This window comes from Ictidomys tridecemlineatus, chromosome 2, assembly GCF_052094955.1.
Source record: "Ictidomys tridecemlineatus isolate mIctTri1 chromosome 2, mIctTri1.hap1, whole genome shotgun sequence".
Lineage (NCBI taxonomy): Eukaryota > Metazoa > Chordata > Mammalia > Rodentia > Sciuridae > Ictidomys > Ictidomys tridecemlineatus.
The window spans coordinates 19364325-19386298 of record NC_135478.1 but is presented as its reverse complement, the minus strand read 5'-3'; the positions used below and the strand labels follow the sequence as shown (position 1 = coordinate 19386298).

The window sequence follows — 21974 nt, the reverse complement described above, 5'->3', positions numbered from 1 at the left end:
AAACAACACACACACACACACACACACACACACACACACACACACACACGCTTTTAAAAAAAAACACACCTGCAAATATCAGAAAGCAAACAGGGCTGTGAGAATTCTGAGGCCCATAAGAAGAAACAGAGAGGAAGCTCAGTATCTGCAGTTTCCCAGAAGCCTCTGCCAATTTGGGAAGAAGGAGACAAGAAGGAGTGAAGCAGGGAGCCAAGAAGGACTTCTACTGGCCATGAGAGACTTGGGGATGGTGTGATTAGTAGAGCTCATCAGAGAAAGGGTCAGATAAAATCCCTACTATGAATAAGGACATTAAAAGATTTCATCCTAAAGATAACTGTGAATCAAAAACTCATTTTTGATAGAAATTAAATTCTAGGTTCATATCATTTCAATCAGAAGATAACTTATTATACATGAAAATGAAAAGAAACAATAATATCAACAATTACATAGTAAATCCAAATAATGGAATTAGCTAGAACAGACTTTGAAGTAATTATCGTAAACTGCAAAGAACTGGAAAATTTTTTAGTGGAAATTCTAAAATTTAAACATATAAGAGTCAAAATCACAGAAAATTAGACAAAGCTAAAGAGGAAAATTGATGAAATGTAAGAAAAATACCCAAAATGAAGCTCTGAGAGGTAAAAAAAAAAAAAAAAAAAAAGCAAGATAGAAAAGAGTAAGAAAGAAAGAAAAATGGGAGTCATAGAAGTAAAGACGGAATGTATTAGGGCAAAAGCTGTATCTAAAGAAATACTGACAAAGAACTTCCCCAGACAAAATATATAAATCTCTATATACTGCAACCAGGATAAATACAAAGGAAGCAGCATAGTAAAATCACAGAAAACCCAAGAGACAGAAAAAAAATTAAAAGCACTAAAAATAAGAAAAGACAAAACACTAGATAATTAGAATGACTGCTGACTTAGCAGTAAAAAAAAAAAATGAAAGCCATGGTATCTTCAAATTAAACCATATGTGCATCTTCAACAGTCCAAGAGAACATTATGGTCAACCCAAGACTGTATCCTTCACCAAAATATGCTCTAAGAATAAAACAGGCGACATGGTGGAATTACATACAGGTAATTCCAGCCACTAGGGAGCAAGGGTAAGGCTGGAAGAGGCAAGTTTGAGGTCAGCCTGGGCAACTTAGTGAGACCCTGTCTCAAAAGTTAAAAAAAATTAAAAGGGTTGGGATGTAGTTTTCAGTGTATTGTGGCCCTGGGTTCAATCCCTAGTACAGTGGGGAAAAAGAATAATAGAAATAAAAACATTTTCAAACAAACAAAACTGGAGAGGATTCGTCACTAGCACATACCCATTTAAAAAAATATAAGGATGCTGGGTGCAGTGGCATGCACACCTATAATCCCAGCGGCTCAGGAGGCTGAGGCAGGAGAATCATGAATTCAAAGCCAGCTTCAGCAAAAGTGAGGCACTAAGCAACTCAGTGAGACCCTGTCTCTAAATAAAATATAAAACAGGGCTGGGGATGTGGTTCAGTGGTCAAGTGCCCAAGTTCAATCCCTGATACCCACCCCCACCAAAAAATATGAGTATAATAGTGTAGGGCAGAAGGAAATGATTGCAGATAATGATCTAGGATCTGGAGCATATCAATTCTCTTTTTAATAAGCAGACATTCCTTTTTAGCATTAATTCTCTTTTACTGAAGGCTCACTGTAAGTGGGACACTATGTTAAGTGCCTACATATATTATTCCATTTAATTATTCCAATAGTCCTACAATTTACTCTTTAAAAAATCAAATGATGAAGTTACTTTGCTAATCTCACAATAGAAAAAACATTAATTTTCCATGATACAGAGCTTAAAAATAGAGAAAACAGTCATTAGAGATATTTAAATCCTTCATTTTTTCCTACTGTTAATCTTAATTTTTAATTACCATACAACTCTTACTGAAGATGACACAGGACAGAGTTAAAAACAAAATGACAAAGTGAAAATATTTACAGAATCCTTAAGCCCAATGCAGTATTAAATGTTTTTAAAAATAAGTAAAATGGCCAATAAACACCAATAACAAAAACTAACAAAAAATATTCAACAACCAAAAAGTAAACTTCAAGCTCAAATCACCAATTGAATGCAATACAGGCAAGGATTTGATTGAGGATCTTTCTAGACAATTTGGGGAATTCCAATCATCTACATGCATGTATCTGCAGATTAATCATTGTAACAAAGACAGGCCCTGAAAAACAGCCAGACATTTTAATAGATTCTGCATCAGAGGTTTCAGTGAACCCTAGAAATATATTGCTGTGATTTGGATTTTTGAATGTCTCAGGTATATGCTAACACACATACTAATTTTATTTTATGAATACCAAATATTCCTAATCTATAATTAATTTAGTAAAAAATTAATAATAAGTAGTCCTTACCAATCTGTAAAATTAAAAATCTATGAAATTAAGTCCTATTGGCTGAAATGAACTCAAAAAGGACTTGCACTGTTTTTTTTTAAATTTTTTTTTTAGTTGCAGATGAACCCATACCTTTATTTTATTTATTTGAATGTGGTACTGAGAATCGAACCCAGTGCCTCACACGTGTTAGGCAAGCGCTCTGCCACTGAACCACAACCCCAGCCCCAGGACTTGGATTTTTAAGATGCATTCAGATGAATATCACAAGAATATTCAAGTTCTTCAGTAGGTTTCTACTTCTAATTCTCTACCCAATTTTTTTTCTTGGTTCCTGTAGCAGAGTTCCTCCTGTCTGAAATTTATCCTCCCCTTCTTTGCCTAAGCACATATCTGGACCATATTTCCCAGCCTACTGGCATCAGGTGGACATGGGACAAAATCCTACTGATGATATATTGGCAGTAGTGAATGCCAGCTCCAATCCAGGGATGTGATCATGCCTCCTCCATGTTTTGTTTCCCTTTTTATGGGCCCCACAAATTAGGGAGCAAAGTCTGACTCCCTAATTGACCTAAAGAGGTGAGCCACCCACCAATCCAGAAAACTGCCTTGAACTGTTCCATCGTGAGAAATCTATTATGTTTGAGTCTATTACATATGGGGGGAACCAAAGGACACAGCAGTTTAGATTATTCTGATTAATTTAGCTCCTTTACTTCCAGCAGTTTGGGCTTTGGTATAATTGTGCCTTTTATTACAATCTGTCTCAAAATCATTAGACTATAATGGTTGACCTCTGGAGTAGACACACCTTTCAAGTTCAACTCATAACCTATTAGTTATGTGGCTTTAGACAATTTATTCTCTTCTGAAAAGTAGAAACAATGAAAGCACAGACCACATTGGGTTAGTGTGTGATGAAATAACACATGTACAGCACAGCCCTTGTCACAAAGTAGGCATGCGAAATTAAGTGCCATATTTATTACTGGCTACTATAATATTATATACAAATTAATAAGATCCTAGAATTAAACTCTTCAGAGAAAACCTTAACTGTCTCAGATCAAGTTCCATAGAAATTTACCAAGTAAATCATGATGCACTTAAAGAGGCGTGTATTAGTCAGTTTTGTGTTACTATAACAAAATACCTGAGGTAATTAACTTATAAAATAAAGAATTTATTTTTGGTTCATGGTGCTGGAGGTTCCAGTCCAAATCAGGTGTGCTATTGCTTTGGGCCTTTCTGAGGGTAGCACATTGTGGCAGACGCATGTGGCAGAGTAAAATCAATCATCTTTATGACCCAGGAAGCAAAGATAAAACAGGAAGGGGTTGGAGTCCCACAATCTCCACTGAGGGTACCCCCCCCATAACCTGAGAACTTCACACTAGGCTCCTACCTCCTGAAGATTCCAACAATACTGCATGCTGGGACCAAGCCCTTAACACAAGGACCTCTAAGTGACACATCCATAAACAAACCACAGCAATGCTCTCATTGCAATAGCCCATATTTACTGTTAAAAATATTAACTAACTCTTAAAAAGCATAGAAAATTATTATTGGAGGGGGCACTTTTAATAAATTGTTAGAGTAAGTGATATTTTACAAACTCTTGAGTTTGTTATTGCGGATATAAAGTAGAAAACCCTCTTTTTAAAATTTTTTAAAATTCTAAATAGGGAGCCTACATCATGGGAACAAATTTTTACTCCTCACACTTCAGATAGAGCCCTAATATCTAGAGTATACAAAGAACTCAAAAAATTAGACAATAAGATAACAAATAACCCAGTCAACAAATGGGCCAAGGACCTGAACAGACACTTCTCAGAGGAGGACATACAATCAATCAAGAAGTACATGAAAAAATGCTCACCATCTCTAGCAGTCAGAGAAATGCAAATCAAAACCACCCTAAGATACCATCTCACTCCAGTAAGATTGGCAGCCATTATGAAGTCAAACAACAACAAGTGCTGGAGAGGATGTGGGGAAAAGGGTACTCTTGTACATTGCTGGTGGGACTGCAAATTGGTTCAGCCAATTTGGAAAGCAGTATGGAGATTCCTGGGAAAGCTGGGAATGGAACCACTATTTGACCCAGCTATTGCCCTTCTCGGACTATTCCCTGAAGACCTTAAAAGAGCGTACTACAGGGATACTGCCACATCGATGTTCACAGAAGCACAATTCACAATAGCTAGACTGTGGAACCAACCCAGATGCCCTTCAATGGATGAATGGATTTAAAAAAATGTGGCATCTATACACCATGGAGTATTACGCAGCACTAAAAAAATGACAAAATCATGGAATTCGCAGGGAAATGGATGGCACTAGAGCAGATTATGCTTAGTGAAGCTAGCCAATCCCTAAAAAACAAATACCAAATGTCTTCTTTGATATAATGAGAGCAACTAAGAATAGAGCAGGGAGGAAGAGCAGGAAGAAAAGATTAACATTAAACAGAGACATGAGGTGGGAGAGAAGGGGAATTGCATGGAAATGGAGGGAGACCCTCATTGTTATACAAAATTACATATAAGAGGTTGTGAGGGGAATGGGAAAATAAACAAGGAGAGAAACGAATTATAGTAGATGGGGTAGAGAGAGAAGATGGGAGGGGAGGGGAGGGGGGATAGTAGAGGATAGGAAAGGTAGCAGAATACAACAGTTACTAGTATGGCATTACGTAAAAATGTGGATGTGTAACCGATGTGATTCTGCAACCGATGTGATTCTGCAATCGATGTGATTCTGCAATCTGTATTTGGGGTAAAAATGGGAGTTCATAACTCACTTGAAGCTAATGTATGAAATATGATATGTCAAGAGCTTTGTAAGGTTTTGAACAACCAATAAATAAATAAATAAAATTCTAATTTGTTATGTATAACAGCAGAATGCATTCCAATTCATATTACACATATACAGCACATTTTTTTCATATCTCTGGTTGTATACAAAGTATATTCACACCATTCATGCCTTCATACATGTACTTAGGGTAATGATGTCCATCTCATTCCACCATTTTTTTTAACACCCCTTTTCCCCCTCCCCTTTGCCCTATCTAGAGATCAACTTATCTTCCCATGCTTCCTCTCCCAACCCCACTATAATCAGCCTCCTTATATCAGAGAAAAATTTTGGTATTTGTTTTTTTGGGATTGGCTAACTTCACTCAGCATTATCTTCTCCAACGGCATCCATTTACCTGCACATGTCATGATTTTATTCTCTTTATTGCTGAGTAATATTCCATGGAGTATATATACCACATTTTATTTATCCATTCATCTACTGAAGGGCATCTAGGTTGGTTCCACAGTTTAGCTATTGTAAATTGTGCTGCAATAAACAGCACAATTGATGTGGCTGTGTCCCTGTAGTATGCTGTTTTTAAGTCCTTTGGGTATAGACAGAGGAGAGGGATAGCTGGGTCAAATGGCAGTTCCATCCAAGTTTCCCAAGAGCTTTCCATACTGCTTTCCATATTGGTTGCACCGTTTTGCAGTTCCACCAGTAATGTATGAGTGTACCTTTTTCCCCACATCCTCGCCAACACTTATTGTTGTTTGTATTCTTAATACCTGCCATTCTGACAGGAGTGAGATGAAATCTTAGAGTAGTTTTGATTTGCATTTCTCTAATTGGAGCACAGAAAATTAAACACCCAATTTAAAATCAAATTATAGACTCTTTTTCCAGCCTCCAGGATGCTTTATTATCTTGGTTCTCTCTCTATCTCTGTACACTCCTTTCCCTATTTCTGCCTTTTCCCAGTACTATCTGAAAATGGTGTCCAAGCTACAATCTCTAGACTTCTGCCTTCCTTTTATGCAATCTCTCCCTCTAAAATCACTTTCGTTTTCTTAACTTCAAATTGTAACCTCTGCATTGATGTCCTTGCAATCTGTCTCTAAGATGTGCTTTATCAGGAATGTGAAACACTTAGAAACTCTCACTAAAATATCAGTTTCAACATATCCAAAACTAAACATAAACTTCTCCCAGCCCCAGCCTCCTTCCCAGTTTCCCTACTGTTCTCAGTGAGACCATCTTTACCTCTGTTAGGGAGCTTGCAAAGTACTGGAGTCAACTTGGAGACCCGCAAATGGAATGAGCCACTAAGGCCTAAAGTCCTCCCTTTAAAATGGATTTTCTGTAGATCCAGCCCTGTGATCCCTTCTCCCCAATCAGGGTGATTTTTAGACTTTGGTACTATTATTCTAATTTTGCATTTCATATCAGTTTTAATGACTCCAAAGTACAAATGCAAATCAACTCATATGAACAATCACAAAGGGAGTAACCCATTCTGAATAACTACCTGTATACCATCATCTTTCCTTTCTTGGTGAAATTTCAATCTTGCAGCAATATCATCAAATAGATCCAAGTTGTCTGTCTTAAACTGATCAACATCTCCCTCCTAACAGCACAGGTTTTGTTTGGGGCAATATATGTCTAATAAATCAATGCTGGATTCAAATTATACTACAAATGCATCAGGAATTCAATTTAGATACCTGCCAAATTAATGGTCCACGTGAGGTTCTAAAAAGAAAAACAGATGCAAATGAGAGCAATTCTCCCATTCAAATAACTAATAATGTGGTAAGAACAGTTAATGCACTAAAGTTTTAGATCAAGCAAAAGGGGAAGCATGTTCTATATGGGGGGATACGTATAAAATAAATGAAGCCTGATCAAGGCAGCATATGAAAAGAAGTCTGGCCTGACCAGAGCAGAGGGAGAATGGGCCATGTTCATAAGCTGTAGTCATCTACAAATAACAAATGATATAGTTTACATTTTAGCAAATGGACAGAGACCCTGTGAGTTTATGAGTAGGGGATTCTGTGTTGGAGTAATAGAGATTTTAATAGGTAAATACAGAGGATGAGAATATGGGTGTGCTTCATGGTATTCTTTCTTTCTTTCCTTCCTTCCCTATTGTATGGGGGATTGCTCCCAACGGCACTTTAACCACTGAACTACATCCTCAATTTTTTTTTTCTTTCTTTCTTTGGGACAGGCCCTCACTAAGTGTGGAGGCTGGCCTCAAACTTGCAATCCTCCTATCTCAGCTTCCCAAGTAGCTGGGATTACAGGGATTATATTACACTGCACCATGCTCTTCATGGTTCCTTCAACACTCTTAACTAAAATTTTTCATAATAAAAATGTTACATATGCCAGTAGACATAATATTACTTTACTAGTAGAATACAGTCTTAACTTCATCACCTTCAAAATGGAAATAACAAGCACAATAAACATTTATGTACCAAGTCATAAGAGAGTCTAAAGATAAAACAAGTCTAACATCTTCCTTTTGAGGAGGCCTCTGTCTAGTAGCAGAAGCAAGTGTGCATAAAATAATTTTAATACACTGAGTGCATGCACTAGCTAGAACCCAAAGAGAGCTAAGGATGTAGCTCAGTGGTAGAACTCTTGCCTAGCATGCACAAGACCTATGGGGTTCAATTCTCAGCACCCCTCCCACCTGATCCCATCCTGGCCACCCCAACCCCCACCAAAAAAAAAGAATACAAGGAGTAGGCATACAAGGGGGGCATTAACTATCTGGGAAGGACATCTAAGAACCAGAAAAGTCTTCATTTATTACAGATAACTCCAAGGCTTCCAACCTAGAAATAATTGTTATGGTTTAAATCTGTGATGTCACCCCAAAGATTATGTTTGAGACAATGCAAGAAAGTTTAGAGATGAAATGACTGTGTTACAAGAGGCTTAACCAAATAAGTGAATTAATCCCCAACAGGTATTAACTGAAGGTAAGTAGGGTGTGGCCAGAGGAGGTAGATCCCTGGGAATGTGCCTCAGGGTATATATTTTGTCTCTGGAGAGTACAGTCACACTCTCTCTCTCTCTCTCTCTGCTTCTTGGTGGCCATGTTCCAAGCTCCTTTCCTCTGCCACATTCTTCCTCCACGATATTCTGTCTTACCTCAAGTCCCAAGAAATGGAGCCTACCTTATATGGACTGATACCTCTGAAACCATAAGCCCCAAAATAAACTTTTCCTCCTAAAATTGTTCTTGTCAGGTCTTTTGATTACAGCAAGGAAAAAGCTGACTAAAACATTAAATCTGAGTGATGAAAGATAAAAGCCGGAAATAATGCTTAGTTTAGGGAGACAATGAAGTATTCAGTAGAGTATATAATAGGCATACATTGAAGTTCAAAAATATCAAAAAATCCACCTTATTCATAATTACCAGGTCATAAAATAATTTTTCTGAGATACTAAAAGCAGATTTCCATTCAGAACAGGTATATGAGGACAACCTAGAAACTCATAATAAACATTTGCTCACTTTTTAAATTCTCATTTAAGATATTCTATGCCATTCATTGTGCAGACAAGCTTAGCAATATTTGCAATGTTGGGATCAAGAAAGAGAGATCCCAATTTTTCTCTGCGACTGTGACATCCATTGAGCCACAATGGATGTGTAGACCCGATTACCTAAAAGCAGATTCCTCTCTCCCACCACCTAAATTATCTTCTTCCTATTTCCATGACCCTTCCTGCAGTGCCAACTGCTTAGGAAACTTTTGCCCCCACATGGTAATCCCTCTTTTGAGGGGATTCCTGCCATTGTACACTAAAACTTCTGGGGATACCCTCTCTCAGGGGACTGCTGCCCCTGGATGTTCTACTGCGAGATTTTCATCTTGCAGTTCACTGGTCTATGGAGTCCTGCTTCAGTCTCATTTCTTCTCTTAGCCCAAAAGGACTAAGTAACAAGTATAAGGTATAAAGCCATGGAAATAAGAAACTTGGTGGAAGTTCCAGTCTAAATTAAGTTCTGCAGTCCACTTTTAATAGAGATTCTTAATGGGAATTTGCTCTGTCATTACCATGAATCCTAGACAAAAAAGAAGAACCAAAGTACCAAGTGAGGGGGGGTAGGGAGGCTTTACATGTTGCTAGAGGGGTTAATTTAAAAGCAAGCAATAACTCAACATTTAGACTGAGCACTGGAGGGTAGAATGATTTCTGCTACCACTGCCAATTTCCCCCATTAGTCAGGATTGTCAGTCAGGATGGCAGTGGAGAATGACTATAGGACACAGAGCAGCCAAGTTCCTCATAGGCCCTGGGGCGTGAGACCAAGACAGAGGTATCCCAAATTTTGTTCTTTATTGTGTGCTGAATTGCACACAAGGCCAAAGATAGACCTACAAAGGAACTGGAGTCATGTGGCTTTCACATTAGCTAAAATCACTGGCCCCAAGAGGGAAAGACCATGATAGTAACAGAAAGATATTGTGAGTTCAACCATGGAGGAGCAAAGGGAGGAAGATAGTGGGAGCTTACTTCATCGAGGATTAGGAAAAGAATAATGAATTCTTTATTCTGGAATATGTTCTTCTGAGTTTGGGTTTAAAAAAATGTAAAAGGAATTATCACAAATTTAAAGGATAAGAAGGAACCGCACAAAGATGTCTTTAGAGCCTATCATGCAGGAAAATGCCTGCAATTCCAGGGACTCAGGAGGCTGAAATAGGAGGAATGCAAAATTGAGGCCAGAATGAAAAATAAAAAGGACTAGGAATGTAGCTCTGTGATAAAGTGCTGGGAGGAGGGGGGGAGTGGGATTACCTATTTCACACTCAAGGAGAAATAGAAACCAAAATGACGAAATGACTGTCTTGAAGCAGAACAGGAAATATTTTAGTAAGAGAAAATGAAGGGTTGCACTGATCAGGTTGAAAGTGAGAGGGATTTCCTTACAAGAAAGGTTGTAATTTTAATCAACGACTGAACTTAAAATTATCTAGCTTTAGGACAGAATGAGCCCTTGGAAAATATCTAGTTCTCTAGGTTAGTGTGACTTTAAATAGAAGTAGATATCTCATTGTAGATTTCATTTCTTTTAAACTCCCGAGGATTTAAGGGAATATGATACAACTGTGTTTGGATTGTAAATAAACCTCAACTGCATTTTTTATGTGTGGGACTTCTATGCAATCTCCCAGATGTCGGAATAGATTTCAGAAGAGCGTACACACCAAAACCGGTGTTGTGAAGGTGGCAAGGAAATTAAAAGTGGCCTGTAGCAGGAGTATCACAAGTTCAAAGCCAGCCTCAGCAAGTTAGGCTCTATGCAACTCGGGGAGACCCAGTCTCAAAAAATAAATGAATAAATAAAAGGGCCAGGTTCAATCTCTGGTACCAAAAAAAAAAGAAAGAAAGAAAGAAAAAAAAACACACAAGGCCTGTAGGAGGAGTAGAATCCCATTCCATCCGTATTTTTCCGGTGCCCCAGGCATTGCCCGACTTACATCCATTATTTAAACTGTACAATACGTCCCAGCCACAAGACTGGAAAGCTGATCACCCCAAAGTTAAGGGCAGCGCATCAGCCCGACAGTTCGCTCTGGCCAACCCACTCTGAGACACCCCTACTCCACAGCCAGGAAGCAGGAATCAAGGACCTCCCAGATCGCCCGCAGTTTCTCCATCCCCTCCACCCGCCCGAGTTTCGGCCTCTCCAGGGTTCTCCCGCTAAAACCTCCTCCCGGTGCCCCACCCCTCCCCAAACCTCGGTTCTCCCAGCCCCACCTGCCACGCCACCGACCCACACCTTCTCCTCAGAGCGCCCCGCCCACAGTCTCCTCAGTCCCACCTCCCCACCCCGCGACAGCCAGGCGGCAGGGCGGCGGGGAGCGGTGCAGAAGGCGACCCGGTGGCAGGGAGGCTGGGAAGACTGCCAGAGGCGACACGCCGCGGGTGGCAGCCCGGGTCACAGCAGACGTACAGCCCCGCTCGCCACCGTAGGGGCCCCGAGGGCCCCCTCCCTCACTCACCGGCGCCACGGCGCTTCACGTCCTCGGGGGCGGGTCCGTAAGCCGGCAAGACCCGGAGGCCAGGAAAGCCGACACCGGGGCGGGGCGGAGCGAAGTGGGGCGGGGTAAAGGGACCTGCGGGGCCAGCGTCGCGGGGCGCCGGGCGTGGTGCGCGGGCGCGGGTCGGGACCCAAACTCTATTCCGCTCTGGCTGGACGGGGCCACGGCGGGAGGGGCGGGTCTCGCCGGCTATCACTTCTAGTTGGAGCCGGGCCCCGATGGGAGAGGCGGGTCTCTCTGGCTGTCACTCCGGGTGGGGGCGGGGCCACGGAGGGAGAGGCGGGGCCTCATCAGGCATGGGGCGGGGATGGGGCCTGGATTTGTCGGAAAAAAGAAGAGGAGGGTTTAACTCCGCATCGCCTGTAATGGGAGCCGAGCCGAGGAAAGGGGGAGAGGTGTGCCTAGTGTAGTCACACCGAATAGAGGCGGAACCTCAGCGGAAGAGGCGGAACCTCGCCGAGTAGTTGCGCCGGGGGTGGAGCCGGAAGAAGAGGGGCAGGTCTTGGTGGACTGTCACTCCGAGCAGGGGTGGGGCCTAGCTGGCTGTCGCACCCCTAGTAGTCCTCACCCGGGAAGGGTTGTGCTCCATCACATTTCCCTCTTTTCTATATTTTAAGGTCCAGAATATAATTTTCTGGTCGCTTTCAAGCATAAAGACAAATCTCATAATTTTAAATCATTTTTAAGTGGCGACAATCCCACATCCAATTTAGAATTAAAACCTCACATTCCAACTAAAACCAACTTCCTTGCAGTGGTTTACAGAGTTGTCCAGTCCCATCTCCGCTTACTTCTTTGAACACTTCTTTATCTTCCTAGTTTCTGCCACCTTGTTACCCTTACTCTTTTTTTTTTTTTGAGGGGGGGTTATCGGGAATTGAACTAAGAGGCACTTTACCACTGAGCCACATCCCCAGCCCTATTTTGTATTTAGAGACCAGTCTCACTGTGTTCCTTAGTGCCTCCCCATTATTGAGGCTGGCTTTGAACTTCCAATCCTCCTATCTCAGCTTCCTTAGCCTCTGGGATTACTGGAGTGCCCTTAGTCTTCCTAGAACATGCCACTCTCCTACCCCCTACCTCCGGCATTTTTCCTGGCTTTTCCCTCTGCTTAAAAAGCTCTTCCCCCGGTTAACATCTTGGTTTACTTCCTTGCTTCCCTCAAGTCTGCTGGAATCCCAGCTGCTCCCTGAGGTCTTTCCACTATCCTGTTTATATCACCTGCTCTCCTTTCATCACCACTATCTTACTACTTTTCTATACATTCTTTCTAAAGCACTCAGCACTGTCTAACATTTTTGGTGTTTTTTTTTTTGAATTTTTAATATTTATTTTTTAGTTCTCGGCGGACACAACATCTTTGTTGGTATGTGGTGCTGAGGATCCAACCTGGGCCGCACGCATGCCAGGCAATCGTGCTACCGCTTGAGCCACATCCCCAGTCCCTAACATTTTTGTATTATCATGTTTATTGTCAGTCTCTTATCCCAAAGAATGTACACTTACCAAAGTCAGGGATTTTGTCATTTGTCCACTTGTTATAGGAACAGACAAGGCAAGGCACTGAAGATAGCAGGAAACCATTTTATTTGGCTGCATCCAAGTTCAGAGGGCACAGCTTTTGCTGTAATTAATCAGTCCCCTGAACCCCAAGTTCAGTTCGTTTCAGAGTTTTATACCCAGCATGTAAGGAGAGGGGCTCAGAAGTTCACAGTCTGCAGAAGTTCACATAAAAGCAGCTTTTTCTTTCAATGTTTTGGGCACATTAGCCCTTCAAGGACAACACCTGAGAAGGGGAGAGCTTCTTCTCCTCTCTCTTTCCTCCCCCTGCCAGTTGTTCCCATGAAGCCCAGTTGGTAACTTATCTTAAAAATGTAGACATCTTTGTGAAGCCCAGCTCAAGGCCAGAGGCCTAGTTTGTACATTTCTACAAACTACTATGCTGGATACGTTTGTGAAAAACTAGTAAGGGGGTGTCCAGGACCTGGAGTGCTGGTATCTTCCCCGCCAGTGGCCAAGTAAAACAGGGTGACATGAAAATAGGAAGTTTATCTACATTGAACTCTTTTGCAGACACTCTTTTGCTGACAGTCCTAAAATCATCCATGGTGAAGATTTCTAGAGAAACCCAGTTAAGACTTTTCTGTGGAGAAAGGGGGTGCCACTTCACACTGATACACCCCACTGTGCCTATAACTGCATTAAGTCCACCCTAAGCAAGCAAGACTCTGAAAAGAAAGAAAATACGAATAAATGCTTTCTCTCCATACCTCCAGCTAGCCAGAACTTTCGATGCCTCAGTCCTTCATAGAGAAGGCTTGTTTGTTCTTTATCTCCCTATCCTTTCTCTGGGTCTTCCAGGTTCAAAGAAGGGAGACCAGGCAACTACCCTGTTTCTTGTTCTAGATCCCTGAGTCTGTCATGGCAGCTCATGACCTTATTAACCAGTTCTTGTGTGGCTATCTTTTAGCAGCTCCTGCATGAGTGTATCCAGAGGTTCTCTCTCTTCTGAAAAATCAGGGGAAAATATGTTCATGAATTGTTCATACTATTAGACTTTAATTACTAGACTTTTGACTGGAGGAGGTGTACCAAGGGCACTCAACCACTGAGCCACATCCCAGCCCTCTTTTGTATTTTATTTAGAGACAGGGTCTCACTGAGTTGCTTAGCACCTCGCTTTTGCTGAGGCTGGCTTTGAACTCCCACTCCTCCAGCTTCAGCCTCCCAGCCTCTGGGATTATAGGCCTTTGCCACCGCACCGGGCTAGACTTTGGATTTTTAATTGCATTCTTTCTATTTTCTCATCACCTCAACTTCTGACTATCCTTATAATATAACTTCATCTTCTGAAATTTATTTGATTGGAATGATTAGAAAAAATAAAATTTGAATGTAAATATGAACTAATCCCTTTTGCTTGGACAATCTTCTTTCCTCTCCATAATTAATAAATTAAAAATACAACAAGTTAATGGTTGGACAGCACAGATGGTAGCCCTGACTTAAAGATGAGGATTTGCGTTTTAGCTACCATTTGCTTAGGAATGCCCTTCTCCACCTCTTTCCATTTGGGGATTTTCTCTATGTTCTCTGGCTCCCAAGAACTCCTGTTCCAAGTTCCTCAGTTCAGAGGGACAGATTTTCTCTTCAGGTCTTAGATGTCTGTGTCATTGTACTACAGCAGTGCAGCTTCAAGACTGGGGCTGGCCTCATCAATAGCAGCAGGAAACCATCAGAAATTTCCACCACTTTCTCTAGCTTGCAGCAGGCTTTCCTCCTGATCCTGTAGCTAATATGGTCAGGCTTCTCTGACTTTTTTCTAATAGTGTATGTTTGATAGTTCCCATTTCAATCTGTCCTCAGATCAAAGCCAGAAGGTAGTGGAGAAAAAAACCAGAGGAATCTCACTACCCCTATATTGTTTTTTTGTAAAAGTTTTGAGTTCCCCAATTCATCAGCTATTAGTTACTTTCAGACTCCTTGGGTAGTTGCTTTTATATTTTGTCCAGAGGTTTTAGAGGTAATTAGTGGGACATGGGCTACCATGAAATTACTCTATTTTGGCTGGAAATGGAACTTATCAATCTGGTTGATGAAAAAAAGTTTTGATTTGCATTTCTCCTATTAGGAATGAAGTTGAAAGTATTTTCTCATGTCAAAGAGACATTGGTATTTCGTTTTCCATAAATTATCCATTTTTATATTGTGCTTAATTTTCTCCTGAAAAGTAGTCCTTTTTCTTCTATGTGAATATTGGAACTTTTTCTCAGTTTGTCATGTCTCTTGACTTCTCCTAAGCTGTTTTGCTTTGGTTTTGGTTTTCTTGGCCATGCAAACATTTTCCATTTCTAACTAGTTGATCTTACCAAGCTTCTCTTTTACCACTTACTACTTCTTGTTTATGTCATACTTAGAAAGGCCTTTCCCTCTCTTAGATTGCTTTGAAAACCCTCCCATGAGCTGGACACGGTGGTGCATGCCTGTAATCCCAGCAGCTCAGGAGGCTGAGACAGGAGGATTGCGAGTTCAAAGCCAACCTCAGCAAAAGCAAGGCACTAAGCAACTCAGTGAGACCCTGCCTCTAAATAAAATACAAAATAGGGCTGGGGATGTGGCTCAGTGGCCAAGAACCCCTGAGATCAATCCCCAGTACCAAAATAATAATAATAATAATAATAATAATAATAATAATAATAATAATAATAATTCTTTTGTATGTCCCATGGTTTTACTTTTTTTCTTTTAAAATTTGTCCCATCGGGAATTTCTTTTGATTAAGAGATAAGTGGGTGAATCAAACATTATATCAAGATATGTTTATCTACCCAACCCATCTTTCTCATACTAATTTTAAAGGCCACCATTATCATATATAAAACTTCTTTCTGTATTTATGAACTTTCTCTTCTAGAACTGTATTAATCTGTTGGTTTAGCTATGTACCAGAATCATAAGGTTTTAATTTCCGAAGCTCTATATCATTTTCTTTCTTTAAATCCTCTAGTACTGTCAGAAAAGTCCAAACCATTTGGGGATTCTCGTATCCCTCATCCCCCTCCTAACCACATATTGCAGAAGCCACTGAAGACTCTCAGCAATCTATTTATCTCAAATGCCACAGATGATAATTTATGTAACTTTATATATCCAGACTCATAGTATTCTACTGGTGGCAAGCCCACAATTGTCCCCATCCCTTGCCTGGTCATACTCAATGCCAGACTCCCAGCTTGAGGGTCTGATTTCTATAACCACTTCCAATACTAAACATGTGAGTTAAATTTCAGTGCAAAAAACAGAAATCAGTGTGTACCCAATCTATTTCACAGTAATAGATTTCATAAAGAGCATTAAGTTCTTAATGAATTTTTGGAAGGCTTGGAAAAGCAGCTTGAGACTGGATGTCTTGGCATGAATCACACTGCTGGGCTGGTCTGCTGCAGGGCTGCTTCTGCAGACCCAGTTATTCCACACCTCATTTTATTCCCAAAGAACTTAAAATCAGCAGCATACTATATATAGTGACACGGCCACATCAATGTTTATAGCAGCTCAATTCACAATACTTAAGCTATGGAATAAAACTAGATGCCCTTCAACTAATGAATGTTTTTTTTAAAAAAAAAATATGGTATATAAACACAACTAAGAAGAATGAAATTATGGCATTTTCAGGTAAATGGATGGAACTGGAGACTATCATGCTAAGTGAAATAAGCCAATCCCAAAATACCAAAGGCCAAATGTTCTCTCTGATATGCAGATGCTGACTCACAATGGGGGCGGGGAGATGGGAAAGACATTAGAATGAAAGGGACATAACTTTCCTATGTTCATGTATACATGAATACATGACCAGTGTAACTGGACATCATGTACAACCACAAAAATGGGAAGTTGTACTCCATGCATCTATATGTCAAAATACATTCTACTGTCATATAAAGCTAAAAAGAATAAATTTAAAAAATTTTTTTTCATTTTATTTTTTAGTTCTTGGCAGACACAACATCTTTGTTGGTATGTGGTGCTGAGGATCGAACCCGGGCCGCACGCATGCCAGGCGAGCGCGCTACCGCTTGAGCCACATCCCCAGCCCTAAAAAAATTTTTAAAAGAAGAAACTGCAACGACCACTACTGCTTCCTGACACCTGGGAAGCTTAGGACTGGGACTATCACAGCAAAGGAACCACCACCTTCCTCTTCTGGGGAAGAGCCAGGAGACACAGGAGGGGTTTTCTAACCTCTACCTACCCAATCTCACATAAATGGTTTGAACTGCAGAGCGCCTTAATGTTTTTGACTTCCAAGGCTTATACCTAACATATTATCACATAAATCTTGCTCACTTCTTATATGATTTATTCCTAAACAGTTTATCTTTCTCATTGCTAGTATAAATGACATTGTTTCTCCCATTATATTTTCTAACCAGTTGTTGCCTATATATGTATGAACAGTAATTTATGCATTCTAATTTTATACTCAGAATAAAATATCTTATAGTTTATAGTAGTTGATTCCCTTGAAATTTCTAATTTTATAGGCATACAATCTGAATATAATTATCATTTTCCATTTTTCCTTCTTGTCTTGTTTCTGACATTAAGGAAATGCTTCTGACATTTACTCAGCAAGTGGAAGGTTGACTTTGGGTTTGAGACAAACATTTTATCATTAAGAATCTACCAATTCTTTTTTTACAGAAAGTTTTTTATTTATCAAGAATGAATGCGGGGCTGGGGTTGTGGCTCAGTGGTAGAGCGCTCGCCTAGCATGCGCGAGGCACTGGGTTCACCCCTCAGTACCACATAAATGTGAAATAAAGATACTGTGTCCACCTAAAACTAAGAAATAAAGTAAATATTTTTTAAAAAAGAATGAATTCTGCATTTTATCATATGACTCTCCCTTGTCTATGGAGGTATTCACTATTCTTAGTGATAGTAAATTGTGTTCATAGGTTTCCTTATTTAGCCATTTAGACTTTAGTGTGAGAGAAATATGTAGTCACTGGGAATTTTGAACAGATGACTGACATTATCAGACTTACATCTTTTTTTTTTTTTTTTTGTACCAGGGATTGAACCCAGGAGCGCTTAATCACTGAGGCACATCCCCAGCCCTTTTTTATAGTTTATTTAGAGACAAGGGCCTCGCTAAGTTGATGAGGCCGCCTTTGAACTCCCAATCTTCCTGCCTTAGCCTCCTGAGTCTCTGGGATAACAGGCATGCACCACCAGCACCTGGCCAGACTTACCTCTTAACAGGATCACTCAGACTTCTGTGTGGAGAATATATAGCAGAGACACAAGATGGAAACTCCTATTGCAATATCTGAGGCCAATGGCAGATCCTACCAGGGTGGTAGCAGCAGAAATGAGCAGAAGTGACTGGATTTTAGAAATATTTTGAAGGTAGAGTACTCAGGAATCCATGCTATGTTAGATGTAAAGTGTGGGACAGAGAGAAGTCAAGTGAGGGCGGAGGCAGGGAAAAGTGGGATGAGCAGTCTTGAGAGAAGTCCAGAGTCTGGATGCTCTTGAGTTTGAGATGCCCTTGGGAAATCTGAATCAGTATATAGGCCTCCCATTTTCAGGAGAGAGGTTGAATATAGAGATACGAATTTATAAATTATTAGCACAAAGATGATATTGAAGCTGTGAGACAATGAAGTCAGCAGAGTTATGAGTACAAATGGAGGAGAAAAGAGGACCATTGGGCCCGTGAGCCTTATCTCCAATAGGAAAAACTTGGGAGAAAAGGAAATAACAAAGGAGCTTGAGAAGGATCCGACAATGACCAGGAAGGCACAGCCAGAGAATGTGGGGAGAGAGTGTCTTCAAAGCAAGTAAGGAGCATGCATGAAGGAGGGGCAATGCCACCTGTTGATGTTAGGTCACGTAAGGTGAAGACCAAGAGTATAAAATAATGACAGTCCTAGGATGAACATGTTTTTTCTCTCAATTATTGTAAGTGTGCTTAAGTCTCTTGTGAATAAACAAAGATGCCCAGATTAGACAAATCAAAACTCAGCTCTAAGAACACATCTAAAGCAAATTAATTCCAAAAGTTTTAAAGTAAAAAGGGTTAGACAAAGAGGTATGATATACCAGGCAAATTTGAGGCCAAGAAAGACCAAAGCATGACCTTAATGAAGTTCAAATTAGAGCAAAAAAAAATAATGAAGCAAAAGAAAGCAGGGTGTTAAGAAAGCTAAGATGTTGGGCTGGGGCTATAGCTCAGTGGTAGAGCACTTGCCTCTCATGCATGAGGCACTGGGCTCAATCCTCAGCACCACATTAAAAAACAAATAAAGATAATTGTTACTTTGTATACAACCAGAGCTATGAAAAATTATGCTGCATATATGTAATATGAATTTTAATGTCATATATAACAAATTAAAATTTAAAAAAATTTAAAAAGATAACTATGTCCATCTACAATTTAAAAAAAATTTTTTAAAGAAAGCTAAGATGTTGAATTCGTGATGAGATAACAACCATGTGCACATATATATACCAAATAACATAGTCACCCCTCTAGGGCAGTAGGAAGAGTTTGCACCAGGCTGTTCCTTCTGCCTGGAACACAGCTTAGACAACTCTTACCATTTTTCTCTAAGACACTGTTCAACATGTCACTTTCTCAATGAGTCCCACTGTGACCTCCCTATTTAAAACCATAACCTACTCTCTCTAATCTTTTTAAACTCTATTTGGAATACTGTTTTCATCCCTGCTCTCCAGAGTTCTTACTGAGTTTTCTTTAGAGTCTGTTCTTTCACAGTTTGCTTTCAGTTCTTCCTTCATTTCTTTGATGCCTTTTCCCCCCTATTTTACTTCTTTGAAGTGCAACTAGCTCTTGTTTGATCTCTTATTGTCTTGCTTTCTCTTGTGTGAGCTACTTGCAAGAAGTGTATGTCAGTAGGGTCACAATTGAGGTCTTACAAGTCACAATTTAATGGCTGAAATATTTTATCCTGTACCATCCTAAGCCAAACTCTAGTCAGCTGGAGAGCTACTCACAATACAGTCTTCTCTCCCTACACATGGGAAGACTGCTTTCTGCAAATATATAGCTTGTCTTTGCCTTTATTCACCCCAACACCCTTTGCTTCTACCCTGTTTCTTCATGCTGACCCTCTGGATAGGATTTGGCTTTGTGCACCCTCTCCTCCAAGACCTTTAACTGAGATCTGCAGCTTTATCTGAGATCTGCAAACATGAGTGTGCTTTCTATACTTCTGCCAGCATTCCTACTGACCCTCACTGCCCTGGATTTCACTCACATGTGTTTTGTGTGGTTTTGAGTTTCATATGTCTTGCTTAGTCAAATGTAGGATTTGCATTTCTGTTTCTAAATGTCCTTATTTCTTCTGGATGGTTTCCAAGAGAAAGAAGAAATGCTGTAGGGCACAAGTGGCACATGCCTGTAATCCCAGCAACTCACGAGGCTAAGGCAGGAAGATCGAGAGTCCAAAGCCAGCCTCAACAATTTAAAGAGGCTCTAAGCAACTTAGCAAGACCTTGTCTCTAAATAAAATACAAAACCAGCTGGGGATGTGGCTCAGCATCGTGGTATGAAACAGAGAGAGAGAGAGAGAGAGAGAGAGAGGGAGGAGAGGCTTATATTATCCACCCTTCTCAAACCAGAGTTGCCAATTGATTTTCTATAAATTGGGGTTTACTTTTAGCAAAAGCTGAGGCAGAAGATCCCTTTATTAAAAAGTCTTCATGCATAAATGTAGTGATGCATCTTTTTTCTAACACTTGTTTTAAAATAGTTTAAAATATTCTAAGAAAGACTCACTAGATAACCTCTAGGTCCCCTTCAGTGTGGAAATTCCATAAGTCTATATGACAATTCCAATTTACTTCAATTGATGTAGAAAACTCATTGTTTCCTGAGGTAAAAGAAAATGCCTATTAAAAAAGTAAGTTACAGAGCTGTAGCCCAGTGGTAGAGCACTTACCTCACATGCGTGAGGCCCTGAGTTTGATCCTCAGCACCATAAATAAATAAATAAATAAATAGTGTCCATCTACAACTAAAAAAATATTTTTAAAAAAGTAAGTTTTAAAATCAAATCTGTCTCCTTCAGAATATAATATGAATTTCAATGCTTCAAAAACTCATTTTGAATTGAATTGACTATGTGGATTATTCTGTTTACCACATCCACTGTCCATCTTTGTCTGTTCTCCTGTGTCCCAGGAGGTGGTCATCTGTGGACTGCATCAGTGGCCTTCCTTGTCCTCTGACCTCTGACTGGGCTCAGTTCATGGAGGCATTGGCAGGAGACTGGAGGAAGGAGAGTGAGGTAAGAATATTTGTTCCTTGGCTCTCTCTGTGCTGAGTCACAAGGAGTTGGCTGTGTCCGTGGGTGGAAGGCCACAGCTGCAGTTGGGCAGCCCTCTCCATATAGTTCAGTAACTGCTTCCTCTCTGTGCCCTTCAGACCTGGAATGATTAGAACTCCCAACCATTCATTAGCAGTATTTAGCATGCTATACCACCCTGTGTGGTTTCCCTAAACTTTGCCCACATCATTGTGGATCATCTCTTTTTGAAACTGCTCAAATTAACAAATTTGCTTGTGCCATCTGTTTCTTGCCAGGACTGTGACTTTATGGATTGAACACGTTTTGCTGCCCTAAATATTCTCTAGCATCTCCAAGCAGCACTGCAGTTTTTGTACTAGGTTCAACTACAATCCTGAACTCTTCCCAACACGACTCCGATCTTAATGGAGACAATTCACCATTTGACTTTTCATGTTTGGACAGCCTTTGGGATGGCATCTATGACATAGTGAAAATGGTGTCAATATAAGAATTTGGTTTCTAGAAGGTGACAGACAAAATTGTATGTAAAGAGCTGTGGTGATAAAGACAGTTAATATTCTGATTATGTAAATTTGCATTGAAAATGTAACATTTGGCAGCAAACTTTAAATCAAGTCAGTTATAGTCATATACTTCACATCATGTTTAAAATGTCTCAACATATCAAGTAGAAATAAACAGGAAAAAATGACCTTTAGATTTTTGTTGCAACATTTTTTTTTCTGTTTTCCATTTTGATATCTAGAAATGAAAAACAGAAATCTATTTTCATATATTGAAAGACCATTCTCATCCTCCTGGAAGGAAATAATGTGAGC

At 40.1% G+C, this 21974-nt stretch overlaps 1 protein-coding gene across 3 annotated transcripts in view; it reads right to left on the bottom strand.

Annotated features, from left to right (window-relative positions):
- Ano10 (anoctamin 10) overlaps nt 1-11741 on the bottom strand; it is a 173783-nt gene extending 162042 nt beyond the window's left edge. The window contains exon 1 of one of the 3 annotated variants that reach the window (XM_005337912.5): nt 11264-11741. The gene's annotated coding sequence lies outside the window, so the exon portion shown is untranslated. Of the gene's footprint in view, nt 1-11040; nt 11062-11082; nt 11239-11263 lie in introns of those variants that run through there. The other 2 variants (XM_040290107.2, XM_040290106.2) reach the window with 2 other exon arrangements.
- Between the last annotated feature and the right edge of the window lie 10233 nt (nt 11742-21974).